This window comes from Durio zibethinus, chromosome 26 (genome assembly GCF_047325235.1).
Source record: "Durio zibethinus cultivar Kanyao isolate XHJ-2024 chromosome 26, ASM4732523v1, whole genome shotgun sequence".
Lineage (NCBI taxonomy): Eukaryota > Viridiplantae > Streptophyta > Magnoliopsida > Malvales > Malvaceae > Durio > Durio zibethinus.
The window spans coordinates 12475847-12495946 of NC_143187.1; the positions used below are offsets into that span (position 1 = coordinate 12475847).

At 33.3% G+C, this 20100-nt stretch overlaps 1 pseudogene; it reads left to right on the plus strand.

Moving 5' to 3' along the window:
• Nucleotides 1–20100, plus strand: part of LOC111274277 (uncharacterized) — a 34802-nt pseudogene that overhangs the window by 6697 nt on the left and 8005 nt on the right.

Genomic DNA, 20100 nt, shown 5'->3' on the forward strand with positions numbered 1-20100 from the left:
TTTATGACTTCACGAATGCAGTCGACCTTTGTTTGGTCTCAGACGTGGTTATTTCACCTAAGTTCAAGGTCTTTGAATTTAAAAAATATGAGGCATAAAATGCCCAATGACTTATATCATCATGTATTATCGTAAGATGGCAATAAATGCTCGTGATGAAAAGTTGTTGATGTACATATTTTAGGATAACCTCACGGGATCTATAGTTAGATAGTATGTTCAACTAGACATGACTCATATTCATTCCTGGCAAGAGCTCACAAAGGTATTTCTTACATAATATCAGCATGTTAGGGATCTAGCTCCAGATCATCATCTTTACAAGGTATGAAAAAGAAAGTAACTGAGAGCTTCAAAGAATATGCACAAAGATGAAGAGATATGGATACACAAGTTTAATTTTCTCTTACTGAGAAAAAAATAACTGTCTTATTTATAAACACTCTGAAAGTATCGTACTATGAGAGATTGATAGGTAATGCAACCAAAAACTTTACAGATATGGTGATATTAAGTGAGATTATAAAAAATGCATAAAGAATGGCAAGCTCGATATAAAAGAGACAAGTAGAGTAAAGAAAGGTGAAGTTTCTAAAAAGAAAAAGAATGAAGCTCAAGTCGTGAACTACGTAAGGTAATGGTTCAAAAATTTCATGCCCTACCCTACGCAAGTCTATCAAACCAATTACCCTTTCATAAATAATATTATATCCACTCTTCATCCATAGTAGTCATACCAGCTATTATCACAACTAGCTTATCCACCTCAGTTTTAGTCATCTTTTTGGACACTTACCCATTCCTACAACCATTCTGCTGCACCTACCAAACTAGAATGAAGACCTAGTAATAGTCCAAGAGCCTCAAAAACTACCTTAGAAAAAACCACTTTCGATCCCATACCCATGATATACACGGATCTGTACCTTTAACTTGTCGAGAAACATTTACTAGCCTTTGTTATTGTTGAGCCTTTGTTATTGTTGAGCCTTTGAAACCTTCATTTTTCAAATGGTATGACCCTAATGCACATTATGATTATCATTATGGAAACCCAGGCCATTTTACTGAGAATTGTACTGTTCTGAAGCGTAAAGTGCAAGGATTAATCAATGAATGTGTGTTAAATTTTGAAACCAGCCAATGAAAAACTTCAAATGTTAATGAAAACCCTCTATCAAACTATACCAAACCATCAATAAATGCTTTAATTGATAGGCAAGCAAGCTATGTGAAAAAAAAGATAGAAAAAGTCAAAACTCTGATGGCTAAGGTGTTTGAAGCCTTGGTTGAGGCTGATATATTGAAGTTAATAGAACCTCAACATTACTCTAAAATGATTAACCCCATTGAGAGTTGTAATTATCACAAAGACGTTTTGGGACATTCTATCCAGAGTTGTTATCAATTTCGTGAAGAGGTACAGAAATTGATAGATACGGATCGAATAAAATTTTACGAAAAAAAAAAAGAATTGATGAAAACTGAAGTATCTACCATTGATTCAAAAAATAAGTTTGTACGTAGACTGGTAACTATTTATTATGATAAGAAACCGATACTAAGGCTAAAAAAACCCATCTTTCGACCAATAGTGGCAAGTAAAGTTTCTAGCCTTTTTTCATACTAGAATGACAAAACAGTATTATAAAAGTATGATTGTGATGTCGTAGTCAATCTAGATACTACGAACATAATGGCGTAGGAGGTATAACTTGAAGTAGAAGATGTTATACTCTAAAAGCTTTAGAAAAAGCCAAGAAAGAGAAAATAAAGGTAGAAAAAAAAGAAAAAAATTAGAATAATCCTGTCATAGCCCTAGAAAAAGAATTTTAAAAGCCAGTATCTGAGAGTGAAGCTTATAGATTTCTAAAGTTAAGAAAATATAACGAGTACAGTATGGTAGAACAGTTGAACAAATGCTAGCTAGAATTTCGCTATTGTTATTATTGCTAAGCTCAGAGTCACATCATAATGCTTTATTAAAAAATGCTCAATCAAGCATATATGTCTCATAATGTATTTGTTAAGTACGTAAAATAGCTTATTGGTAATCTGATAATTTTAAATTATATCTCTTTCAATGATGAAAAGATTCTTCCTAAAGGTCAAAAAAGTATCAAGGCTCTTCATATTACTATGAAATACAAGAGTCATATAATGGCTAAGGTTTTAATTGATAATGGCTCATCCATCAATGTTATGCCCATGACTACTTTGACAAAATTACCTATGGATGAATCTTATATGAAACCTAGTCATATGATAGTTTAAGCCTTTGATGAAACCCGAAAAAAGGTGCTAGGAGACATAGAAATGCCATTACAAATTTGCCCGTACACTTTCAATGTGAAATTCTAAGTTATGAATATCTTTTCCTCGTACAGTTGCTTATCGGGTAGGCTGTGGATTCATATGACGGGTGCTGTTCCATCTTTATTGCATCAAAATGTTAAATTCATTATTGATAAAAAATTGACATGTGTGGTAAGAAAGAAAGATTTACTAGTTACCTAATCGATAAATACTCTTTATGTAAAAGTAACAGACGAAGCCTTGGAGTGCTCATATAGATCTTTCAAGATTGCTAATGCAACCTATATGAATGAAAGATCTAAATTATATTCACAACAGCTGTCTACGACTATTAAAATGGTCGTTAAATAGCTCACTGAAATTGGATGGCAACCTAGAATTGGACTAGAAAATAACTTACAAAGAATCATAGAGCCATCAACAGTATATGATAAGAAAGACAGATTCAGCTTAGGATATAAGCCAACAAGTGAGGATAGAATGAAAATGGTGAATGAAAAAAAAGATAAAAGGATGGCTAATCTTGGGGGATATAAGCCGGAGTCAGAGCCTATGGTCATTCCATACCTTTATGATTCTTTTCGTTTGGGAGGATATATTTACCCAGATTTGTTTGAAGCTCTAAGTGCAAGATTCGTAGAAGAGTTTTTTGAGCTGATCATTCAAATGGTAGATGATGAAGAAAAGAAGAGACGAGATAGAGAGCTGTTCATATACCCTTGTCCTTCAAATTTTGAGCTAAATAACTGAAGAGTCGTAGAGCTGCCTGTTGTCTTTAAAACTTCTAAAAAGTAATGTATTGTGAAACTTTAAATCCCTAATTACTTTTATGAGCATTGGGTGATCTTTTGTGGTGTCTTTATGTTTATCATTTTAATAAAAGACTTAGAAGATGCATCCATATTTTTTCTATTATTTTCATCTTTATTTTGCTTTCCATTTTCTCTTTCCATCATTTTCTTGCCATTCCATTTTTTGTGTGCCAATATTCTCTTCATCTTACCCTTTGCAGGGTCCCAAATAATGAACACGAAGATAATCATGACAATAATCTCGAATTTAATTTCAAAAACTTAATTCATTTTGATGAATTTGATAATGAGAAAGATTTAGATAACTACACATTACCTTCTAATTCGTTAAAATTAATAGAACATAAAGATAAGCCAATTGAACCCCATCAATGGTCTTACCAAGATATGCTAGGACTTAGCACTGATATTATAGAGCACAAGTTACCTTTGAAACCAGAATGTAAGTTGGTGCAGCAAAAGCTAAGGCACATGAAGCAGGAGATACTGCTAAAAATTAAAAAAAAAGTGAAGAAGCAATTTGATGCTGGATCTTTATAGGTGACAAAATATCCTGAATGGGTAGTCAATATAGTGCCAGTTTCGAAAGATGGAAAAATGAGAATTTGTATCGATTATCGAGATCTAATAGGACAAGTTCCAAGGATAACTTTCCTTTACCCCATATCGATACTTTAGTGGATAATACTGCTAGGCATTTCATATTTTCCTTTATGGATGGCTTCTCAGGTTATAATTAAATCAAGATGACCCGAGATGACATGGAAAAAATCACATTTGTGACCATATGAGAGACATTTTGTTACAAAGTCATACCTTTTGGGTTAAAAAATACTGGTGCTACTTATCAAAGAGAAATTGTGACTCTCTTTCATGACATAATGTATAAAAAAATAAAAATATATATGGATGATATGATCATAAAATCTAGTGAAAGAGAAGATCATGTAATCAATCTTAAAAAACTGTTTGACAAGTTGAAAAGATTTCAGCTAAAGTTGAATCCTACCAAATATACATTCGGTGCTAAATCAAAAAAATTATTGGGCTTTGTGTGGTCAGTGAAAAAAGAATTAAAATGGACCCAGATAAGATACAAGCCATCCAAAACTTATCTCCCTTTCGTACCCTAAAAGAAGTGTGAGGTTTCCTAGGGAGATTAAACTATATTGCTCATTTCATCTCTCAACTCACTTATAAGTATGATCCTATTTTCAAGCTTCTCAAAAAACATGATCCAAGAGAATGGAATAATAAATGCCAATAAGCTTTTGATAAGATTAAAGAATACTTGTGAAATCCATCTGTGTTGGTGCCTCCAATCCCGAAGAAACCTTTAATTTTGTACTTAATAGTGCATGAAAATTTAATAAGATGTGTGTTGAGGTAAAAAGATGAAACTAACAAGAAAGAACAAGTAATTTACTACTTGAGCAAAAAATTTACTGATTACAAGTTCAAGTATTCAGCATTAGAGAAGATGTGTTGTGCATTGGCCTGGATAGCTCGAAGGCTCCGACAATACATGCTTTATCATATCACTTGGCTCATAGCAAAGTTGGATCCTATTAAATATATATTCGAGAAGCCTTTATTGACGGGGAGAATAACGCGGTGACAAGTTATACTTTCAGAACATGTTATTATTTATGTGACTTAAAAGGTTATTAAAAGAAGTGCAATAGTCGAGTTTTTTATTGATCATGTAACAGAAGATTATGAGCCAATAAAACTGGATTTTTTTGATGAAGATGTGATGGCCATTAAAGAAAATGAACCTGTTAGAAAGTCTTGGAGGATATATTTTGATGGAGCTGCTAATGTTTTGGCTCATGGTATTGGGGTAATTTTAATATCTCTCGATGAATATTATTATCCCATCATAGCTAGGTTGAATTTCAATTTCACAAACAATATGGTTGAATACGAGGCCTATGTTATGGGTCTACAAGCAGCAATTGAAAAGAAGATCAAAGTGTTGGATGTGTTTAGAGATTCAGCTCTAGTCATCTATCAGTTATGAAGAGAATAAGAGATAAGAGATTTCAAGTTATTTCGATACCATAAATACATCTCTGAGTTGGTCAAACAATTGGAAGAAGTTCAGTTTGAGCATCTACCTAGAGAGAAGAACCAAATTATTGATGCACTAGCTACTCTAGCTACAATGATTATAATATATGCAAATACTAAAATCCAACCCATCAAGCTAAATGTAAAGGATGAACTAGCACATTGTTCAGGTGTCGAAGAAGAAGTTGATAGAAAGTCATGGTATCATGATATTATGCGATACATTAAAAGCCAACAATACCCAAAACATACAACAAAAAAGGATAAGAGGACTATCAAAAGATTGGCTATAAGTTTTTTCCTAGATGGAGATGTCCTCTATAAAAATGATCGAGATCAAGTGCTTTTAAGATGTGTGAATGCAGTTGAAGTGAAGAAAATTATTGAAAAAGTGCATAATGAAGTTTGTGAGGCATATGCAAATGGTCATATGATGGCAAAGTAAATTATGAAGGTCGATTACTATTAGTTGATGTCATAACGTCTAGATCCGAGGACCTATCGCTAGACATTGACTTAAAGAAGTCGCCACCAATCTTTTTTATCTAGGTGCGATTGGCCACCTAAAGAATCTGTCATTTCAGGGAACACCTAAGTTTAAGGGTCCCTAAAAGAATAGGTTCAAGTCTACTAACCAGAACAGGGTTCGTGAGTTCGGTTACGTGTGAGGAAGGTTATAGCACCCTCACAACGCCCATCAAAAGATGGTACCAGCATAATTTTGTGTTATCCAATAAGCCTTAAAATTTCACCAAGTAATTAATTGTTGGAAATTATTCTCAATTGACTTTAATACTTTTAGCAAAAAATTGAGAAAATTCCCTCACCTCAAGAGTATGCAAGAAAAACTACTGTTTCACTTACAGAGGCTCCGTCGTCGGATTAATTAAGGAAAAATAAAAATCAAAATCAAAATAGAAAGGAAGTAAATGATGATTGTTCTTGTATAGGGAAAATTGATATTTTCAACTTTTCCCCAAAAATATTTTTTTGAAATTTATTTCTAAGGAAAATTGATACTTTCAACTTTTCCTCAAAAATATTTTTTTTTTTGAAACTTTGATTTTCAAGGAAAATTGATACTTTCAACTTTTCCTCAAAAATCTTTTTTTTGAAAATTTATTTTTAAGGAAAATTGATACTTTCAACTTTTCCCCAAAAATATTTTTTGAAAATTTATTTCTAAGGAAAATTGATACTTTCAACTTTTCCTCAAAAATCTTTTTTTTGAAAATTTATTTTTAAGGAAAATTGATACTTTCAACTTTTTTCCAAAAATATTTTTTGGAAATTTATTTTTAAGGAAAATTGATACTTTCAACTTTTCCTCAAAAATATTTTTTTGATTTTTATTTAAAGAATATAAAACAAAATAAAAGTAAAAGTAAATAAAGAAGAAAAAAAATAAAGAAAAGTAAAACAAAAATAAAAATAAGATAAAGATAAAAAATATTAAATAAATCTAATCTACTAAAAAAATAGAAAAACAAATAAACAAATAAATGAAAAAAAAAAAACCTGGAGCGGCTCGAATCACGGCTCGGCTCGGTTCAAGGAAGAGAAAACGGCTTGAGGGCCGGCTTAAGAAGCTCGGCTCGGCTCGGCTTGGCTCGAAGGGGAGCAGGCACGCGCGGGTCAGAAGCGGGTCGACGCTCGGGTCGGGTCGGGTTTCGGCAAAACGCGCGGATCCTCTGGTTACTTAAGGCCAAAACGACATCGTTTTAAGCGGGTATAAAAGGCACTTCCCTCTATTTTTCGATAGAACTCTTCTCCTCTCTCTCTCTTCTCTTCCTTTTTCCTCTCCCTTCTCTCTAAAAACTGAAGAACACCGGTGAAATTTTCGTCGGATTCTAGAAAAAGTCATCGGAATATGGAAATTTCACCGAAAGTTGGTCAGAATATCACCGATTTCTGGGATTCTTCACCGAAAACTGGGTTGATCACCGAAAACTTCAAGGTTGACCAAAATTTTCACCGAAAAATTCAAACTTCACCGAAAAATGCAACCGGAATATGAAATTTTCCAAAAATTCCCAAAAAAAAAAATCACCAAAAATTCTAAAAAATTTCTGCTAGCTCTTAGAACACTCCTAAACTTTTCTTAGCTTCCTATACACCTCCTATTCTCTCAAATCAGTAGCTTTGCTCACTGTTTTCTGTCTTTTTCATCTGTTCCAGGAGGTGCCTTTTATAGGGGTTGATCAGGAGTTCCTGATCAATCTCAATTCCTCCTTGGACGGGGATTCAATCTTTGAATCCAATTGGACTCTTCTGATTGAATTCCCCTCCACAGTGGGATTCTTCAACTTTTAATCTTAGCCCTCCAAAATAAAAATCAAAATAAAAAAATACTAGATAATTAGAAAAGATAAGATAAAAAAATAATAATAATAATCAGATAATAAAAAAGAATCAGATAAAATTAACAGATAATTTAAAAAAAAAGATAAACCCAAAAATATATTACAAAAAAATAATAATAATAATATAATAATAAATATATAACTATATACATATAAATCTATTCTAAATAAAAATAACTAAATACAGATATACAAAAGAAAAAAGAAAAAAAAATACAGGATAAAAAAAAATTCAATTGGGCCTTACCCATTTGGGCCAGGCCCAATTGATTTGGGCCTGGACCCAATTGGGTGTCTACAGTTGACAATGAAGAATGACTGTATTAATTATGCTAAAAGATACCATAAGTGTCAGATCTATGCTGATAAGGTCCATGCTCTTCTAACAACATTACATGTTTTGGCTCTTCTATGGCCATTCTCTATGTGGGGCATGGATGTTATTGATCCCATTACTCTAAAAGCTTTGAATGGGCATAAATTCATCTTTGTGATGATTGATTATTTTATCAAATAGGTAGAAGCTGTATCATATGCTAGCATGACCCGATCTGTAGTATGCAAGTTCTTAAAAAAAGAGATAATATACAGATATGAGCTTTCAGAGATAATTATTTTTGATAATGCTAGAAACTTGAATAGCAAAATGATGAATGAAGTATACACTCAATTCAAGATCCATCATCGTAATTCGACATCATATCGTTCAAAGATGAATAGGGCAGTGGAGGCTATAAACAAGAATATCAAAAGAATATTGGAGAAAATGACTGATACTTATAAAGATTGACATGAGAAGTTACCTTTTGCTTTGTATGCTTATAGAACGTCAGTCCGAACATCTACTGGGGTCACCCCGTTCTCTTTGGTATATGAAATGGAAGCTGTGTTATCGGTTGAAGTAAAAATTCCCTCGCTAAGAGTCCTAATAGAGGTAGAGTTAGAGGAAACAGAATGGGTTCAAAATCACTACAAGCAATTGCATATCATTGAAGAGAAAAGACTTACAACATTTTGTCATGGTCAATTATATCAAAAGAGGATGATGAAAGTACATGACAAGAAAATCCATCCCTGTCACTTTAGGAAAAGAGACTTAGTGCTAAAAAGATCCTTCGAAATTAACATGACAATCAAGGAAAATAGACACCAAATTGTGAGGGCCCGTACGTGATAAAAAAGGTATTTTCTGGTGGGACATTGATTTTAACAGCGATGGATAAAGGTGATTTACTTACTCCGATAAATTCATATGCTGTAAAGAAATATTTTGCTTAAAAAAAAATAAAAAGTGAAAAAGAATGATGTATCTAAGCTGAAAACCTAAAAAAGACAGCTTGGATGCGAAGAAGAAGCATTATCCCACAACACAGGGGCAAGTGTAGTTTGACGAATTTTGAAGGATTAGGGAAGTCATCTGATTTAGTTTTAGAAAAAGAGTTTGAAAATATTTTGTTCATGATTATCTTATGATAATTATTTAGGCACCTTTGTTTTGACTTAAACACTTTGTCATCTAATGAAATATGCTATCTTTATTTTGGAAATAACGCATATCCATTCTTTTATTCTCATTTGATATTTATTCACCATACAAATAATAGAAATGTGTGATTGTATTTTGTTTGACTTAAACTTAAAATGATGAAAAGAAACACAAACATGAAATATCTCAGCATTATTTTTCTAAAAGTTGATAAAGGCAGATAAAAAAAAATGAGAAAAGCATGACAAGACATTGATGTTGTAAACTTTTAAAGAAGAGAAATATTGTTAATGAAGAATACAATGGTTAGATGTTAAGAACAGATTGGTCATATAGCAATTGAGGAGAATTTTGATAAAAGAAGCCAAAAAATGAGAGATTTCGAGAACCTTTTTACTACAATGAATAATTTTGATTGCATTACATGCATTGCATTTAGAGCACTCAGTACATGCATCAATGAGTAGTTATAATAAGGACAAAGACTTTCCATTTCCTATTGAAAAATAAGATTTTGATATTCGAATGAAGATAATAATCAAACAAAAGATTTCGGAAGAGAGAAATTTACTTGTTTAGAAATGAGAACTCATTTGAAGAACATATAAGATTTTAAAGTTATTAAGCCTCTATTGAGAGGAGCTTTTTCAAGATAGAATTTTAAAGTTATTGAGCTTTTACTGAAAGGAGTTTTTTCAAGATAAAATTTTAAAGTTGTAGAGCCTTTGCTGAAATGAGTTTTTTCAAGATAGAATTTTAAAGTTGTTAAGCCTCTGCTGAGAGGAGCTTTTTTCAAGATGAATTTTTAAAGTTGTTGAGTCTCTACTGAGAGGAGCTTTTTCAAGATAGAATTTTAAAGTTGTTGGGCTTTTGTTGAGTGAAGCTTTTTCAAGATAAAATTTTAAAGTTGTTGAGCCTCTACTGAGAGGTACTTTTTCAAGATGTATTTTTAAAGTTGTTGAGCCTATGCTAAGAGAAGCTTTTTTCAAGATAGAATTTTAAAATTATTGAGCTTCTGCTAAGAGGAGCTTTTTCAAGATAAAATTTTGAAGTTGTTGAGCCTCTGCTAAAATGAGCTTTTTTCAAGATGAGAATTTTTAAAGTTGTTGAGTCTTTGTTGAAATGAGCTTTTTTCAAGATAGAAAATTTAAAGTTGTTGAGCCTCTGCTGAAAGGAACCTTTTCAGATTTCAAATTGTCAAAAGTTATCGAGCCTTAAGTGAGAGGAGCATTTTTTATTTGAAGAGAAAAACTTTATGATTAGTTTAAGTTAAAAAAAAAAAAAAATCTCTTTGGATTCTGGACAAAATTATTGTCCTTGTCTTTGCCCTATTCCTTATTCTCAGCAACGCACAAAGAGGGGCAACTGTAGATACCAAATTTGTTCAAATTTTAATTAATAGTTCTCAAGCTATCGGACTTCAGGCTCGATTTCAATTCGATTGGGCCTAAAGTCTGATTTCGATCGGGCTCGAAGCCCATTTTCTTTTTTAGGCCCAGCCTGTCTTTTATTTTTTTATTTTATTAAATTAAACAAAAATATAAAAAAAGAGAAAAATACGAAAACAAAAAAAAGGGGGGCTGATGGTAGTGGTGCCTTGCATGGCACCACTGGCCACCCACCCCTCTGATCACCCATCCCTCTGGTCATCCATATCCTGCAAACCTTATCCACCCCATCAGCACTCTTTAACCACCACGTCCTATATTCCTAACCATCGTGCCCTACCATTGTCGGATAAGATAGAAGAAATAAAATGGGTAAAGAGCTTGTGCTTGCACCCCATGCCGTGCCCTGTGCCACTCACTTAGGCACAGGGCATGACTGGAGCTCTATAAATAGAGCTCCTGGTCGAACCCAAAAAAAAAAGAAGGGGGAGGATTGAAAAAAAAACTACTAAAAAAATTTTTTTGAAAAAAAAAGGTTTGTAAAAAAAAAAACACCCTGCAAAAAAATAAAAAAAGTAAAAATTCAAAAACACAGTCCTTTGGAATGGGGAACCCAGTGCCAGCAAAAAAAAAAAAAAACAACAACACATAAACACAAAAAAAAAATTTTTTTGGTCGCAACTTTCAGGCCAGATCTACACTATTTGAGATATTTTCAGGCGAAACAGAGGCTGGATTTGTAGTTAGGGGGTTGAGGAGAACAATTTAGATGATTTTGACTTTTTTTGGTCACCAGCAACGGCGACGATGGTGACCGACTGGCTCTCCTTGGGTTTTGTCTGAAATGGAAGAGGGGAGAGGTTTTTTTTTTTTTTTTTAGAGAGGGGAAAAGTGAGCTAAATTTTTTTTTTTAGACTTTTATATAGAAGGTTAAACATCAAAACGACATTATTTCAATCAAGGTTCAAAACGACATTGTTTTAAGCACTCAGGATCTTCGCATTAACCCGTAATCTGACTCGGGATCCGTGCACCCGACTTGACAACCCGTCCATCCCTAAGCTTCTAACCAATCCATCCAAACTAGCTCAGATTGAACCAAACCGTACCGAACTGTCAAATCAGATCGCTTGTTGACCGGACCGTTGACCGATCCAGTTTAGGTAAAAAAAATTTTTTTTGAATTTTTTAAAAATATTATTTTTGTTATTTTAATTATTATTATTGATATATAGGCATGTTAAAATGTTTAAATTTATCAAAATAAATTTTTATTATTTTATAATAATAATTAATAAGAATAAATGATGAAATATATAATAAAGTTTTTTATAATTTTGAATAAACTTTATAAAATAATTGCTAAAAAAGGTTATAATTAAATAAAAATAATACAAAATTAAATAAAAATAAGAAAAAAAAATTTATTTGACGATGAGATTCAAAGGTATTCCGAGTAGTGATACATATGAAATCTTTAGGTGAAAATTTTTTTTAAATACTACCATTATATTGGAGTATTTATATAAAAATTTTCAACACAATAAAATTTCTTTTTTACTAATAAATTAAAAAAATAATAATATAAATATAGAGAAAAAAAATTTTATCAAATGATGGGATTTTAAAGGTATTCTAAGTAGTGATACTTTATGAAATCCCTTGGTGAGAAAATTTTTTTAAATATTATCAGTGTATTAAAATATTTATAGAAAAACTTCAATATAATAAAATTTTTTTTTCTTCAAAAATTAAAAAGTATAAAAATAAAATAAAACAATTAATAAAATTTCTAAAAAAAAGAATAAAATGTGTGCCTCAATATATTATTTGTATTATATGCATGACATAATTTTTACAAAAAGTAAATTTGAACATCCAAAGATGAGATTTTAAAATATTCCAAGAAGCGATGCCTAAGAAATCTCTAGGTGAGAAAGAGTTCTTCTAATGTTACAAACGTAATGGAACATTTTAAGAACTATTTCAATAAAAAGGTCTTAATTTATTTTCCTTGAATAAAATTTGAGCATCAATAAATAAATAAATAAAACTAATATCCAATAAATAAAAAAATCAATAAAATTATTTTTTTAAATACCGAAAATAAGACTGTTGTTATCAAAATTAATGGATAATACATAGTTAATTAGTACTATTTTAAACGGACACTATGAGGGTGCTAATCCTTCTTCACGTGTAACCAACTCCTGAACCCAGCCTGTTTCATAAACAATAAATTATCTTTTTAATAAATTTTAATTAATTTAAAAATTTTATTAAAAAGATATATTTTAATAGGTGGCAAATTGCAGCTAACCAAAAAAAGATTAGCAGCGACTCCGTTTTTCATTCTTTTATTTTTGTTTTCAAATTCGTTAGACGGACACAAAATCGTTACGACAATACTCATATTCTTGTTACCGATCCATTAACGTGGAATTGTCAAGATGGTGATAACTTTCGTCCAACTAGGCCTTTTTGCCTTGAACACAAGCACACATTTCTCACCGTCCTCTCAAAATGACTACCTCTTCTTCAACTGCAGCGAGGATTATGTGATAGTTGAGCCAAAGCCTATCTTCTGTGAGAGATTCCCTGACCAATGTGATTCATCATGCGATAGTGCTAGTTATCTTTGCAGGCATTTACCTGAATGCGCCACTGAACTGGGTGGTAATTCTTGCTGCTTTTACTACCCCAAAGCAACAGAGTCCTTGAGGCTGATGCTGAAATAGTGTGCATCATATACAAGTGTATATTGGAGAACTATTGGTACAACTACTGATTCTCCTTAAAACCCGGTACCTGAATATGGAACTCGGGTTGATTTTGATGTTCCAGTCACTAGATACTGCCTTCAGTGTCAGGATCCATCCAAGGGAGATGCAACATGTGGATTTGATACACAAACAAAGAATTTCTTATGTCTATGTAAGGAGGGAAATGTTGTTGGGAAAAATAACAACACCCACGCGCAGCAACCACACACAAAATAACAAGCTCAAATCAAGAATAAGAACACACAAATATATTTGGTTCGGCCCAACTCAAAATGGCCTACTCCAAAACTAATCCACTATCAAATAAATCTTTACAATTGTGAGACTTTTAGAATGAGAAAAGTCTCCTAAAACTCTTTACTCAAAACTTAACCCAAAACCCAATTACACCCTTTAATAGCCTACTCACTTAGCTATTCTCTTGGTGTCTAACTCTCTAGGGTTACTAAACTAAAACCAAAACATCTTATTTATAAAGGTGAAACCCTTTATACTTTTACTAAACTCCCGATGTGGGATACAAGACAAACTCAAACTCACTTAACTTTCAATGTGGGATTCTGAGATTCAAGACAAATCCCAACAAATCCTCCCTTGACTTGAATCTCCAAACACTTCAACAGTATCTGCAAAGCTAACATGCTTACATTTCTTTTTTTCTTTCATCACAGGCATTCCAGCAACTGAGCTTCCATCAAACATGTACAAGTGATTGACCCTATTTTCTTGTAGAATCACACTACCATTCTTGTACACTTTTAACCAATCATTACTACCATAAAATGTGTACCCCCGAGAAGCTAACTCACCCAAAGCAATCAAATTATAGTGACAATTTGGTACATACCTTACATGACGAAGTGTCCTAATAACACCATTGTGAGATCTAAGGCGAATACTCCCAATGCCTTGAATCTGTACCTTTTCTTTGTTAGCAATCACAATATCCCCATACTTTTCATTCTCATTCAACTCCACAAAGCAACTCCTATCATTGCAAACATGAACTGTAGCAGCTGAATCTAAAACCCAACCTTTATCACTTTTCAAAGTCTGGGTCTCATCCACACAAGTTGTCAAAACAACATCATCATCATCAGACAAGACAACAGCAATATCACTCTTTTCTTCATCTGATTTCTTCTCATCATTCGCCCTTTTGAAAGCAGCCATATCCCTTCTCAGCTTCCTGCAGCGCACTTAGATATATCCCTTCTCACCACAATAATAACATTCTACATCACTGTAATCTCTGTCTCTTTACTTAGATCTCCATCTTGATCCATCAATCTTCTTTTGAGTCTTTTCTCGATCAAAACCCTCTACAGCTAGTGTACTCCCCCCAGGTGATGAGTTCTGAGCTCCCATAAACCTTTCATTCTCACGCAACAGGGCAGTCACATCATCCAACTTCAAAGTAGACCTGCCTACCAACACAGTCTGAACTAAAGGCCTATAAGACTTGGGCAAAGATGACAGCAAAATTAAAGCCTTTTCTTCATCTTTTAACTCATCAACAGAAATCGCTAACAATTGAGAAACCAATTTATTAAACTCATTCAGGTGATTATGAAGACTCATACCTTCTTCTATCTTCAGAGAATACAAATCCATCTTCAAACATAATCTATTAGTCAACGACTTCGAAGCATAAATACCTTCAAGCTTATCCCACAAACTCTTCGGAGTACTCTCAGTCAACACACTGTATTTTACCTCTGGAGCTAACGCCAATCTAATAGTACTAACGGCTTTCTTCTGAATCCTAATCCAATTAGCATCAGACATTCCCTCAGGCTTACTACTCTCTAATGCTTGATCCAACCTTTGTTGTACTAACAGATCTTGAATCGTACTTTGCCATAACATAAAATTACTCTTTCCATCAAATAACAGAATCTTAAACTTAGGCATAGACATACCAGACATACCTTCTTCAGACATCTTCAAACACTGCTTCACGATCTCTTGGACCCACGAACCTCGAACCTCGCTCTGATACCACTTGTTGGGAAAAACAACAACACCCACGCGCAGCAACCACACACAAAATAACAAGCTCAAATCAAGAATAAGAACACACAAATATATTTGGTTCGGCCCAACTCAAAATGGCCTACTCCAAAACTAATCCACTATCAAATAAATCTTTACAATTGTGAGACTTTTAGAATGAGAAAAGTCTCCTAAAACTCCTTACTCAAAACTTAACCCAAAACCCAATTACACCCTTGTCATAACGTCTAGATCCGGGGATTTATCGCTAGACATTGACTTTCAGGGAGTCGCCACCAATCTTTTTTGTCTAGGTGCGATTGGCCACCTAAAGAATCTGTTCTTTTAGGGAACACCTAAGTTTAAGGGTCCCTAGAAGAATAGGTTCAGGTCTGCTAACCAGAACAGGGTTCGGGAGTTCGGTTACGTGTGAGGAAGGTTATAGCACCCTCACAACGCCCATCAAAAGATGGTACCAGCTTAAATTTGTGTTATCCAAAAGCCTTAAAATTTTACCAAGTAATTAATTATTAGAAATTATTCTCAATTGACTCTAATACTTTTAGCAAAAAATTGAGAAAATTTCCTCACCTCAAGAGTATGCAAGAAAAACTACTGTTTCACTTGCAGAGGCTCCGTCGTCGGATTATTTAAAGAAAAATCAAGATCAAAATCAGAATATAAGAAAAGAAGGATTTTTTTGTTCAGGAAAAATTGATACTTTCAACTTTTCCCCAAAAATATTTTTTGGAAATTTATTTTTCTTTTAAGGAAAATTGATACTTTCAACTTTTCCCTAAAAATATTTTTTTTTGAAATTTATTTCTGAGGAAAATTGATACTTTCAACTTTTCCCCAAAAATATTTTTTGGAAATTTATTTCTAAGGAAAATTGATACTTTCAACTTTTCCCTAAAAATATATTTTTTTGGAATTTTTTTATTTTTATTTAAACAAATATAAAATAATAAAAAATAAATAAAAAGAATATTACATAAACCTAATCTAATAAATAAAAAATAAAATAAACAAATAAACAAAGAAATAAAAAAAATTCAAAAAAAAAAAAAACAACCTGTCGCGGCTCGGATCGCGGCTCGGCTCGGCTCAAGGAAGAGAAAACGGCTCGGAGGGAGCGGCTTGGCGGCTTGGCTCGGCTCGGCTCGGCTCGGAGGGGGCTGGCACGCGCGGGTTAGAAAGCGGGTCGACGCCCGGGTCGGGTCGGGTTCGGCAAAACGCGCGGATCCTCTAGGTTACTTAAGGCCAAAACGACGTCGTTTTGGGAGGGTATAAAAGGCACCTTCCTCCGTTTTTCGGCAGAACGCTCCTCCCCCTCTCTCTCTCTTCTTCCTTTTTCTCTCCCTTCTCTCTAGAAACTGAAGAACACCGGTGCCGGATTCTGGAAATTTTCGCCGGAATCTGGAAATTTCACCGGAAGTTGGCAGGAATATCGCCGATTTCTGGGATTCTTCGTCGGAAACTGGACTGGTTGCCGGAAACTTCAATGTTCGCCAGAATTGTTGCCGGAAAATTCAAATTTCGCCGGAATTTTCGTCGGATTCTGGAAATTTCTGTAAAAAATTTTCGCCAAAAAATCTCTAAAAATTTTTTCTCACTCCCAGAACACTTCTAAACTTTTCCTAGCTTCCTATACGCCTCCTTTTCTCTTAAATCAGTAGCTTTGCTTATTGTTTTCTGTGTGTCCTGCATTCTGTTCCAGAGTCCCTTTTATAGGGGTTGATCAGGAGTTCCTGATCAATCCCAATTCCTCCTTGGACGGGAATTCAATCTTTGAATCCCACTGGACTCTTCTGATTGAGTTCCCTTCCACAGTGGGATTCTTCAGCCTTGAATCTTAGCCCTCCAAAATTAAAATCAAAATAAATAAAAAATACTAGATAATTAGAAAAGATAAATCAAAAGATATTATAAAAAAAATATCTGATAATCAGGAAAAATCAGAACAGATAAAAAAAATAATAATAAATATATAACTATATACATATAAATCTAATCTAATAAAAAATAAATAAATAAATAAATATATACATAATAATAAAATAAATAAAATACATAAAATACAAAATAATACAGGACAAATTGAATTGGGCCCTACCCATTTGGGCCAGGCCCAATTGATCTGGGCCGGACCCAATTGGGTGTCTACAGCTGCCCCTCTTTGCACATTTTTTGTGAAACAAAAATTGCGCAAAGACGTAGACACCCAATCAAGACTCAACTCAACATTTTTTTGGTTTTTTTTTGTTTTTTTTGTTTTTTTTGTTTTTTGGTTTTTTTTTGTTTTTTTATTTTTTTTTGTTTTTTTGTTTTTTTGTTTTTACCAAAGCTCCTCTAAACAGAGGCACCACGACTTTTGAAAAGTAAATTGCTCCTCTAAACAGAGGTACCACGACTTTGGAAAGTAAATTGTTCCTCTAAACAGAGGCAAGGAACTTGGAAAAGTAAATTGCTCCTCTAAACAGAGGCACCACGACTTTGGAAAAGTAAATTGCTCCTCTAAACAGAGGCAACGAACTTTGAAAAGTAAATTGCTCCTCTAAACAGAGGTACCACGACTTTGGAAAAGTAAATTGCTCCTCTAAACAGAGGCACCACGACTTTGGAAAAGTAAATTACTCCTCTAAACAGAGGCAACGAACTTTGAAAAGTAAATTGCTCCTCTAAACAGAGGCACCACGACTTTGGAAAGTAAATTGCTCCTCTAAACAGAGGTACCACGACTTTGGAAAAGTAAATTGCTCCTCTAAACAGAGGCAACGAACTTTGAAAAGTAAATACTCCTAGACAATCATGTCCGAAGGAGTTGAAAGTTGTGTTTGAAGAGATTTTAGGAGATTATGCCCAAAGGTCTTATAAATCAACCCTGATACCAAGAGACATCCTATCTCAAGGATTAAGAACTTACCTGACAAGTTTCTTCTCAAACTTGCAAAGTCTTTTCATATCTGTCTTTTTCATGTGGGATGTTGGAACACCCCTGCTTCTTGAATTTGTACACTATACTTTCCTGAAAGTAGTGTATGCTATGCAAATGAATATGAATTTCAATGCATGCTATGCAAATGTTGGCTAATTAATTCCTGTTCAATGTATGGTACTCAAGTTTCTCAAGCTTTTTTTTTTTTTTTTTTTTTTTGGCATCAAGCCCTTTGATTTCTCAAAGATCCAATGACACTGTTCTTCTAAGATCGAACCAGTGTAGCTCTCAATTGTCCTTTCCACTCACATTCTTTCCCTGTTCAGTTTCTCAATACTTTGGAATAAGCTTCATCAATCGATCATCCCTTGACCATCATTCAATGAATTTCTCAGCACTAGCAAATTTAAAAACAAATTTCATCCACCATCACTGGGTCCTTGTCTCAACATCAACCATTCCAAAACAAACTCTGTCCACTGATTGTTCCCACCATTCGACCAATTCATCCTTGTACTCATCACTTGGTTGTATCGTTTTTCAAGATTTGCCCCATCATATTCTCTATTTGGTCACATCATACATCCTTCTAAATCATCTTTTTTAAGTTTCTACCATTTCTTCATCATCTTAGATTTCTTTTCAAATGAATGTAAGATTCTTTTAAACACATATTCATTCATTCATTATCATTTCAATTCTTGACAAATATAATGCAATCAAGCATTTTCTCAATTCATTCTAGGGGTGAAACAATAAGAGAACAGAAGGTGAATTATGGTAAAGATAATCAATAGAGATCTATTTTGATAGAAAATAAATGGGAAAGAAAATAAATTGGATGTCATTGAGGTGAATGGTATGTCCAAATGATGAATATTCAGACAATTTTCAACATTAATCTAGGATTCTTTTTCAAAAACTCATTCCATTTACTGTTGAAATCATCTTGAGCTTGGCGAACTCTGCCCCAGTCTTTGAGGGATCTTCAGATGTCTTTGATCTTTCATTCATGTGAGCCATTTGACCTGGATCCCTTTTTTTTTTTTTTTTTTGGGTACCAAAATCACCCTTTCAGGTTTTCAATTTGAATCTCCTTTTTTATTTTTTCATTTTTTCATTTTTTTCATTTTTTCTTCTTTCTTTCTTTTTTTTTTTCTTTTTTTTTTCATCATCTTTTTTTTTCATTCTTCACCTATTATTGACATCCTTCATACATCAAACTTTTAAGGTAATATAGCATGATTCCATCGCTTCATCATGAGCATGCCTTCGCTCAACATATGATCATTCAAGTTGAGTATTCACACTTGATCCAAATGGACTTTTCAAGGTTGTAATGTAGGTCAAGGTGAAGGGTCATAAAAAAAATGGATATAATAGGCTCAAAACATGTATTAAAAAGGTTCAAGATCGAAGGATCATTTGATGCAGCTTGGCATTTTGCCTCACATCGTTTCACTATTTTTTCTTTCCTCACACAAAGGATTCTCATTACTTTGCCCCAAGTCATGTGTGGCATTTATTTTTTTCTTTTGCTTTTCTTTCTCTTTTCATCTTTGAGACCTTTTGTGGTTTTTTTTTTTTTTTCAAACTTTACCCTCCAGTGTAGAGGGTGATCCTTGGTTGGGGTTCTTCCAAAAAAAAAATGATAAGCTCAAAGGGGTAACAATAAATGGTTTTTCAAATGGTAAAAGAAAGATGGCCATTTTTCATCTCAATTGTGAATACCTTTCTTGAACATCATCTATTGAACAAAGCTCATGAACTTGTATAAAAGATTGCACACCTTCAAGATATATCTATTTCACCTTCAGTAACAGCTTACTTTTTGCTCAAATCATCTCCTCACATTGACGTGGATGAGTTCTCAAAATTAAATCCCAGAATCATTGTTATCATTATCTAAATATTCATCATCTAAAATTTGAAAATGGGAATGTAAA